The sequence below is a fragment of the Pituophis catenifer genome, unplaced genomic scaffold (assembly GCF_029215685.1).
Source record: "Pituophis catenifer annectens isolate HBS135680 unplaced genomic scaffold, rPitCat1.0.hap2 SCAF_1, whole genome shotgun sequence".
NCBI lineage: Eukaryota > Metazoa > Chordata > Lepidosauria > Squamata > Colubridae > Pituophis > Pituophis catenifer.
The window spans coordinates 49,672,233-49,682,138 of record NW_027256881.1 but is presented as its reverse complement, the minus strand read 5'-3'; positions in this window follow the sequence as shown (position 1 = coordinate 49,682,138).

Sequence of the window (9,906 nt, the reverse complement as noted above, 5' to 3'; positions counted from 1 at the left end):
GTGGTTTACATCAACCAATAACATAGATTTAAAAATCAACAAACCCACAAACAGTAATCATTGCAATGTAACATGAAACAGATGTGCTATCAATTTGGGGTTGACAATCATTATTTTGCCCCAGACAGTTTCCCAGGACTCCTGGATTGAAAGCCGGCTCTCTATGAGGGAAACACAACTAGAACTGGTACTAAATCTGGACTATCACTAGAGTCCATCACTCTTTGAATTCCCAGCCACATATTTTCTTAGGATTCAGCCAAAAAGTCTAATATTCTCCATCAGTATCTTGACAGCCTCCGCAAATTAGATCTGCATCTACCATCAGCCAGGGATGGAGATACGTGTAACTGGTATCATCTGGACGTGTAAATCCATCCATTTTCACCTGGTATTGTGATATGTAAGCATCTGTCCTCAGATTTCAATTAAATATATGCATATTTGCTTAATTTGAAGCAATATAAGAGATTTTATTTTTTGAAACATTTTGTAATTAGAGGCCTGCAAGCTATGCGATCAATCTTAAGTGTCTTGTTGCTTAGCTAATAATTCAACAGCTATTATCCTTGTTCAGTGAGAGATAGTGTAGAATTTATGTTTCTTCGCCTCCAGGTAGTCTGGAAAAAAAACTCTGGAAATCAAAAGCATAGAGAGACACAATTTCCTAACTGGACCTGGAATGCAATTCCAGTGCCACAAAGGCCCCAAAAAATTGGTAAGGAAAAATTGTCAAGAAATCAGAGGCAGAAATACAGTGGATCTTTTCTTTTTTTTCAGTACTACTTTATACCTACATATTCTAAGCCAGTGCTTCTCAATCTTGGCAGTTTGAAGATATGTGGTCTTCAACTTCTAGAATTTTTCTAGGTGAGTGATTTCTGACAGTGAAATTTTACACATCTTCAAATTGCCAAGATTGAGAAATACTTTTCTAAGCCATATATGGCATAAAGGTAAAGGTTCCCCTCACAGATATGTGCTAATCGTTCCCAACTCTAGGGAGAACTGCTTATCTCCGTTTCAAAGCCGAAGAGCCAGCACTGTCTGAAGACATCTCCATGGTCATGTGGCCGGCATGACTAAACGCCAAAGACGCAGGTAATGCTGTTACCTTCCCACCAAAGGTGGTTCCTATTTTTCTACTTGCATTTTTTATGTGCTTTCAAACTGCTAGGTTGGCAGAAGCTGGGACAAGTAACGAGAGCTCACTCTGTTATGCAGCACTAGGGATTTGAACCACTGAACTGCCGACCTTTCGATCGACAAGCTCAGCGTCTTAGCCACTGAGCTACCACGTCCCTATATATGGCATAGGGCCTGTTTATTTGAGGGATCGTCTGTCTGATCCATCCATTCCATTCCATTCCATTCCATTCCATTCCATTCCATTCCATTCCATTCATGTGATCTTTGCAAAAATATATTGTGTGGGTGGATGAACATTCCCAAGGATGGATAATGGTATTAAAGGTACCATTTTTAATGTTTTATTAATTTTAATTTACTGTATTGTCTGGCAAATTGGAACATTTTACAAGCTCAAAAACAGAAATCAAGGTATAGGTATTTTAAAAAAAAACATATCCGACAGACACTTGGGAGATTATTAAATGTCATTCATATCTTAACAAAAACTGACAACACAGAAGGAGAGAGAATTATATTGGCAAAGTTAGAAATCAGAATCACAGGCAGTAATATGCCTTGTGTCTCTATGGAAAAAAATATGGATCTTGAAGGATATAATGAGTTTTGATACTTTTTAACATTAATATTGGAGAAGAATCCACAGAAAATCATGGATAGCCAGATGGATCATGGAACAAATCAATCAAGAGTTTTCACTTGAGAGATAAATGATGTGATTAGATATTATCATATATTGTACATATTACGGGAAGATGCTAATTCTGAGAAAGGTGGAAGAAAAGAAGAGGATGACCAGCAGGAAGGATTTAATTACAGTAGCAATGGATGCACCTTTCAAACACATGAAGGGAAAGGTTGGAGACAGATCATCTTGGAGAAGATCTATCTAATGCAGTCACTAAGAGTCAACCTGACTTAATAGAAACCAATCAATTGATCGCTTTTGAGTTCTTATTCTATTACAGCTACTGACTTTTATTTATTTAAAACATTTATATAGCCACCCACCTTAAAATAAACTTTGAGTGGCTTACAATTAATAAAATAGTACAAAGCAATATAAAACAGAATAAAACCAATAGCAATAAAATTAAAAGCAGAAAAATCCTGGTGCAACCCTTCCCTACTGCATCCACATTCTCATCCCCCTCTAACCCAGGCAAGCCCAACTAGATTTGAACATAGGAGCGTGGCCTCAGAGAAAATGACATGGTCTCAAAAGTCCTGATATTTATCTCTGAAGGTGACTATCTATATTTCCAAGAATCAAGTAACATGGCTGATGGAAGGCAAGTTTGATAATGTTCGTCCATCGTGTTCGAAAAGGACCTTGACTTCTAACCGGTTGTGGACTGTCCACGATGGGTCCGCAGGTGGCTGGTAAGGCCTATATGGGCAACAAATGTTCTGCCATATGTAAGGCAGACATGTGTGGCCACCATTGTTGCAGCATTTGCAGCTCTGGCTTTCAGAGTGCTCACTTCTCTTGTGCTATGGTTGTTTTGCTGTCCTCAGATGTCTGGCAGTCTTGGAGGATCAGCGTGCACCATGTCAATCGATCTTGTGCCAGGGTTTCCCAGGAGGTGGTGTCGATATCCAGGGACTTGAAGGAGGCTTTCAACGTGTCTTTGTATCCCTTCCTTTGTCCCCTGTGTGATCGCTTTCCTTAAGAAGCTCACCATAGAGGAGTTGTTTGGGGATGCAATGGTCTGGCATCCTTGCAACATTTATCTGATGATTGAAGCAAAAGCATGGAGAAATATTGCAGCGTGAACTTTCCTTAACAAACCTTATGTAGAGGAGACAGCCTTGACAAAGGAATGCAATTGGTAAGAGAAAATAAACAGCTCAGTCTTGGGAATGGAGGGGGGGGGGTGAGAAAGAGAATAAATAACCCTGCCTTGATTCTGTTTGGTGTAAGAGGGAACAGAGGGAGATTTTGGCAGAAGTTTGGGATTCTGTTATTAAAATCTAGAACAATAAAGCAGAAATCCTGTAATCCTGGTAGTGTCTGTTTTCTGACCTGGCCTACCACAAAGGTCTGACATCTTTAATGTCTTCCACATTTCCTTGGCAGGCAGAAGAAATAGCATTATACCAAGCAAGACCATGTTGTATGTCCACTTTCTGATTAATGTCAAAATAAGGGCTTTGGAGTTGATCATGATCAGCAAGATCTCAGCAAGAGAATCATACATTGTGGAGTCCAGAGGCAGTCAGTACTTTGATATGACATGGTTCCCAACATCCACTTCAAAATCGGAGCAAACCGGTTTGCTCACGGCTGATAGAGGGAGCTAACAGTTCACCAAAACCGGTCCGAACTGATAGAATACCATCTCTGGTGCAAAATAAAGTGGAAATTGCACACAGTAATTTTCCAAGACTTAGCACAGAAGTCTTGGCATTGTAAAAGTATTTGTGGTTGATGCTGAAACCAGGGCATTCTGTAGATGTGAAGTTTGTAGTTGAAGAAGGCTGGAAGAAAATACACTTCACACATTTACTATTTTCCATTGTAATCTTAAAAGCATTCTTTCATATGGTTCAGGACATATTTTGTCATGTCGTAGAACTACAGTAGCTGGAGAAAGGACATCTTCAGGTTTGAATTGCCATTTGACAAATATGCCCTCCACATCTGAACAGCCTCATTTCCTTATCCCTAATGTGGACCTTTTCATTTTTCCTGTCCCTTTGGAACCAGTCTACACTGCTGTCTTTTTACTGCTTGCTCACTTGAGGATAAGATGAAATATTGTTACAGGAATGGTAGTTGAGTGGTACAGACATGGGCAGATACTGAGTTCTGCCAATGGTCCAAAGAAGATTTAATCTCACTAGTGTTTTACATCATATTTTGAAGTTTTTAATGTGATCATTTATGTTCCCATACTAAAAATACTCAATACTCAGTTTGTCATACTGAAATTTACAATTTCAATTTGCTTATAATAATGTCCCAATATTATTTTCCTACTTTCCTGGAATTTCTTTTCCCATGAGTGAAATTCCAAAACAACTAGAATACCATACCTCTTGAACACCATCTGCATTGACATATATATCATTTGTCAATTGCAAAAGGCAACTTTACTTGGAACAGCTTACATCCTGCAATGATAACTCTAACCAAGAATCGATAGGTGGATAAAAATGTCAAATCCTGTCTGAAGATCTGGCTGACTGTGTGACAGAAACACAGAAACCACCTATAGTAGCAATAGTAATAATAGATGCCTTGAGTGCAGTCCCAAAACAATTGGAGCACCGCTTGAATATCATTGGCATTGACAAAATTGGTCAATTGAAAAAGGCACTTGAAACAGCTTTACATTTTGTGTCAATACTTTAACACTATCAAATGACATCTGTCTATCCGAGGTCTTTGGGAAGGACTCGATAGATGGATAAAAATGCAATGCCGTTCTAAGCTTCTCTCTTAGAGTGCCAACCATCATAATAATAACAACAGCATTGATCCCTTGATAATGAATATCCAACTATTGACCACTTTGGGGAAATCTGCTCTAGGTCCTTTACTGATATCTGGATTTTTAATGCAAGGGGCAAAGTGCTGTTGGTAATTCTTCTAACTTTGCAACCTCTTTATTTGCTCACCCTATAAGAGATAATCATTATTTCCTCTTGACTTTAATGGAGTGTTGAAGAGTTAAGATTGACTAAAATTATTGCATGAAGAACAATACCAGAAAAGAAAGGACATTATACACATATTCCTTAGCCATTTTGTAAGAGTCCTGGATCCCCTAAATTTCATGAAGGTTTTCTTCTGTTCTGTAATTTTCTTTTCTATGACATTAAGTAATTGACTCTAAAGCAACTAAGAAAAAATTGACAGGGTAAATTGAAAAGATAAATTCAACCTTTTTCAAAAGAATTAATGAGGCATACTTTCAGTGAGCAATCCAACACCATTTTTAACTATTGACAAGAACATACTCATAAATCAAACAGACATTTCCATACTATATATTTTGTTAGACTGGATAAAAAAATATCAGAACAAGGTTTTTGAAAATAAACTAATTACTTTGAAACAGATCCATGTGAAATCATTTAAGCCGATGGTGGTTCCCCATGATATCACTGCAGAGATACATGGCAGATTTTTTTGTGGCTACAACCATTATTTACTTTCACTTGTGAGAGGTATCAGAGAAGTTATGCATCTTGCCTCTTGAATGTCAAATGTTTACTTTTTTCCAGGCAATGAGATCATGGCTTAATGTGTCAGAAAAATTACTTCATATAGGAGGTTAACATGCATTAAGTTGATTGACATGTTGGTATAAAAACACTAATTCAACATGAAATGGAATAAAAGAGAGGACCTTTCAGAAATGATACAAAATACTGTTAATAAAAAGCATTTATACTACTTGTTTTTCTTAGGAACATGAGAACAGCCTTTCACTGTATAATACCATTGGTCCATCAACCCAATTTCCAAGATTTCAAAAGGGACAAGGGGCCAGACTATCTGCAAAACCAAAGACTGAAATAAGTTGCACCATTTTATTCTCAAGCAAATCTTTCAAGTTATTTGAAGCATGTTTTGGTCAACTGAGCAATATAAGGCTTTTGTGTTACACCCAATGTTATTTCTATTAGCTACAACTCAGGAATTTATTTTATTTACATAGTATTCCAAAGTATTCCAGTGCCACAGTGATATGATGGTTATAATCAAATGAATATCTATCTCATGTTACCAGCTCATGGGAAACGATAATCTGAAAAACCTGAAGGGTGCAAAGCCTTCTATAAATGAACTAAGATATTTCCAGAAAGGCTTACTGAACAATAATATCTCTTTCCATTCACAGTTTTATAGGGTGTCCCAACATTGTCATCTTTTATTTGCAACCTGCAGGTTTAATGCATATTTAAATTCAAAACAAATAACAGAGAGAGAGAAAAAAACTAAAGAAAACCCTAAACAAAAACAAAACAAAACCATGCAAGGCATCTATTTGCATGCACGCATGTGTGCGCGCTAGTCCACACACACATTCCACCAATTATTTACTGATAGAAAGTTGGAAGAATGCCATATTCCCTTTAATAATTGCTGACATTAAGAGCTCTCCATTGGAAAGCAGAGGTGACCACCATATATAGCTTGATTTGTGTAGTTCAGCAACTTATCAGATGATGATTTCCTATGGTTGTTATCTGAATTTGTTAAAGCTTCATGTGCATCATCTGATTTAATCAAATCAAATCAACAGAAAAATATTTCAATGATCCCCTTGAAACACCACATATAGCAGCCTCTACTGGAAGAGTCTGTAAGGAAAATATTACAATTTATCTTAAATTCATAACTGGAAAAAGCCTTAAAATTTCAGCACTATACAGAATTTGCCAGAATTTCCATTATGAACCACAACCTTCAGGAGCTTTTAATTTTTTCTTTAAAAAGCGGTTTTCAAATCAAACTTATATTTGTTCCTTCCCATCTTTTTCATTTTTCATTGGTGAGGAAATTTGAATTAAGTGTAATAGGAGACAAACTGAATTAGTATTTGATACCTACTTCTCCATTCTCTGGGGTCTGAGTAATGTTCTACTCAGAATCTGCTTTTCAAATTGAAGGTTTTTTTCCTCAACATATTAGCATTCTAATTTCTAGAATGCTGACTTAAAACAAAACAAATCAGATCCTGGCGACTAGACATATAAGGAAAAGTGGGATGGAGACAAAAAGCCCAATCTTGGTCATCAGCCAGGCTGGAGTTTTTAATTCTCTAAAATATCACATCAACAATCTTATTGAAACTATCAAAAATTCAGATTTTACAGCTCAACAATTATCCCACTGAAGATACACTGACTATCCATCCAGGGACTCAACATCTAATACTGCTTGGGCCTAGTTTCCAGATAACACAGTGATGGGGAAGGGTTCCAAAGTGAAAGCTGAAACAGCTTTTTTCAAGCAACTTCTAAGATTTAAAGAGTAGATATTTTTCATCATTTCAATCCCCTCCACAATATACAACCAACTTTCACGAGTAAAGCTTTTCAAAGGAACTTAATATATACTGTTATGTATTTATTCTCACTTCGTGAGAATATTGAACATCAAGTTCGTTAACAACTTGATCGACTACTCTTTAGGCAGAACATAAATATGGTAAATACAAATGCACATACATGATTGTCCACACCATTTCTATTAATTCAAGGTGTTGGTTACCACCTTTAAAGTGCTCCATGGCTCAGGACCAGGGTATTTATGAGAACGCCTTCTGCCACCGATAGCCTCCCACAGACCAGTTCACTCCCACAGAGAGGAACTCCTCAGGGTGCCGTCGGCCAAACTATGTCAGCTGGCGACACCCAGGGGGAGAGCCTTCCCTGTGGGAGCTCCTGCCCTTTGGAACGAACTGCCCCCGGAAATACGCACAATCTCTGACCTCTGAGTTTTCTGCTGTGCCCTCAAGACCCTGCTCTTCCGACAGGCAGGGCTATCTTTGTAAAGTAGTTTTAAATTCGGAGTTTTAAATTTTGGGGTTTTTAACGAAACTTGGCCGTAAATGTAATAATTTTAATAATTTTAAAATTTAATTGGTATTTGTATTGTGTTTTTTACTTGGCTGTGCATCACCCCGAGTCCTTCGGGAGAGGGGCGGTATAGAAATAAAATTATCATCTATCTATCTATCTATCTAATTGTCACACAAAAATTAGAACAGCTTTGAGTGGTTTATCTGAGGATAACGTGCTGTTTGAGCTCAATGTACCTACTTATATTTGACTCCCTCTCCAACATGTTAAACCAGCTGGCTTTTGATTTGTCCTAAATATTTTAACTAGCCAAGAAGGGGAAAGTATTCTTTCAAGGTTTGTTATTGAACCTTGTTCCTTCAAGTTTTCTCTTTATTAAACATTCATTATTGGAAAGATAACAAGACCAAACAATTTTTTTCCTGAACTAGATGTCCTCCAGTTAAGTCATCATAAAAGGCAAAAGTGAGTATCTTTTTTTAAGCTAATCTTTTAAAAAATGGGCAATGAAGTGTTAACGTAATAGTTTTATAACAATAGAAACTGAAGAATTTATAAATTAAGATGAAGATAGTCACAGGGCTCATAACACAGATTCATGAGCCAATTATTCTGTAAGCAAAGTAACAAAATGGAAAAGAGCTTTGAGGACACACAAGATTGCAAGACCTTGAAAGAAATGTCAAAGCTTCTAAGATCATGTCTGATTCTTAAAACTAGTATGTAGCCAGAAAGCAAAAGTACACCCGAAGGAAGTATCTCAAAATGAAATATTTAACTTTTGGATCTGCAGAATTTTCTATCCTCCTTTGGGGTTAAATCTCTGTATTTAATAGCCTATTAGAATAGAGTCTGTGAGTCTTATTGCTTCATTATTTGAAAAAGCAACCTAAAACAAAATATCAATCAATCCCTAACCCCCCAAAAAAAGGAATATTTACGTATTTACCTATATGAGCCTAACAAATTCAGTTCTGCAGTCCTGACAGCAGGATCACAAATTCTTCTCTACCATATGAAGAATATTAGAGGTGTCAGCAGTCTGGCATTAATCAAATGCACTTTCACAACATTTGTTTTTTGCAGGGAAGAAAAGCTCGCCATTTTAAGAACAGCACTGCCAGCCCTGTAAGCAGCTTACATATTTTGCTTACAGAAGCATCATTTTTTAAAAAAAAGAATAGCCTGAGAAGGAGCCAAGGATGATTTCATGATACATTTACAAAAGGTTTGCCTATTTTTTTCTTTTTAATGTCAGCATGAATGTATTTCAACCTTTAGAATCATTCCGATATCATTGTATCATCAATGCTGAAGTAACTCCTGAAAGTAAGTCACACTAAAGTCAGTCACACTAAATTATATAATGCATGTTTCTAAAAGAAGTATACACATGGCAGTGATTAAGTTTCCCATCTCATCATAATGCTCTGAAATATTTTAATGCATCCAACAATTAGGAGATTCCAAGCCACATATGGCTAGGTTGTAGGGTACAAGTGACTCCTTGCAATAAAATGTTGTAGTTTTAGAGTGTTCCCACCACTAGCCATACTGCTAGCCCATGCCATACTTCTAGGTTTTTATTCTGTTCTTTTTATTTCCTTTCCCTATCTCCTAAACAAGCTTGTTCAACCTCAGTGAGCTACTTCGTTTTTTAAAATGATTTTTTGTAGTTCTGAGAACCATGGTATTTCCCAGATTGACTGATACTACACTCTTGCTCATGGATGCAGAAGAGATATTTCATTTATTTATTTTTCATACTTCTTAACCACCCATTTCCCTCAGATTCTGGCTACAGAAGGACTGATAATAGGACTTTACTGTTAGTGTACAGCAGGGGTATCAAACTTGCGACGACACATTGTTGTCAGGTGACTGTCGCAACTTTTTCCCTTCACTAAAACAGGGGTGGGCCTGCAGGCTGCGGGTTTGACACCCCTGGTGTACAGGGATCAATAGCCTTCGGTTGGTCCGTCCTATTCTGGTATCTTTACCACAAACAAAAGTCAGTGCAACGGTTAAGTTCAGGACTGAACTGCACCAGAGGGACTTTGGGCCATTTTACTCTCTTTCATCTCAGCCTACCTCACTTTTATGGTTAGAATTAGGGAAACCCGAGAGAAGTTATAGGTTAATTTGATGTCATTTTCATATGCTTGATGTATTAGCAAATGTCAAATGGCAGCTTTGGAAGCTATTATGAAATAGCTC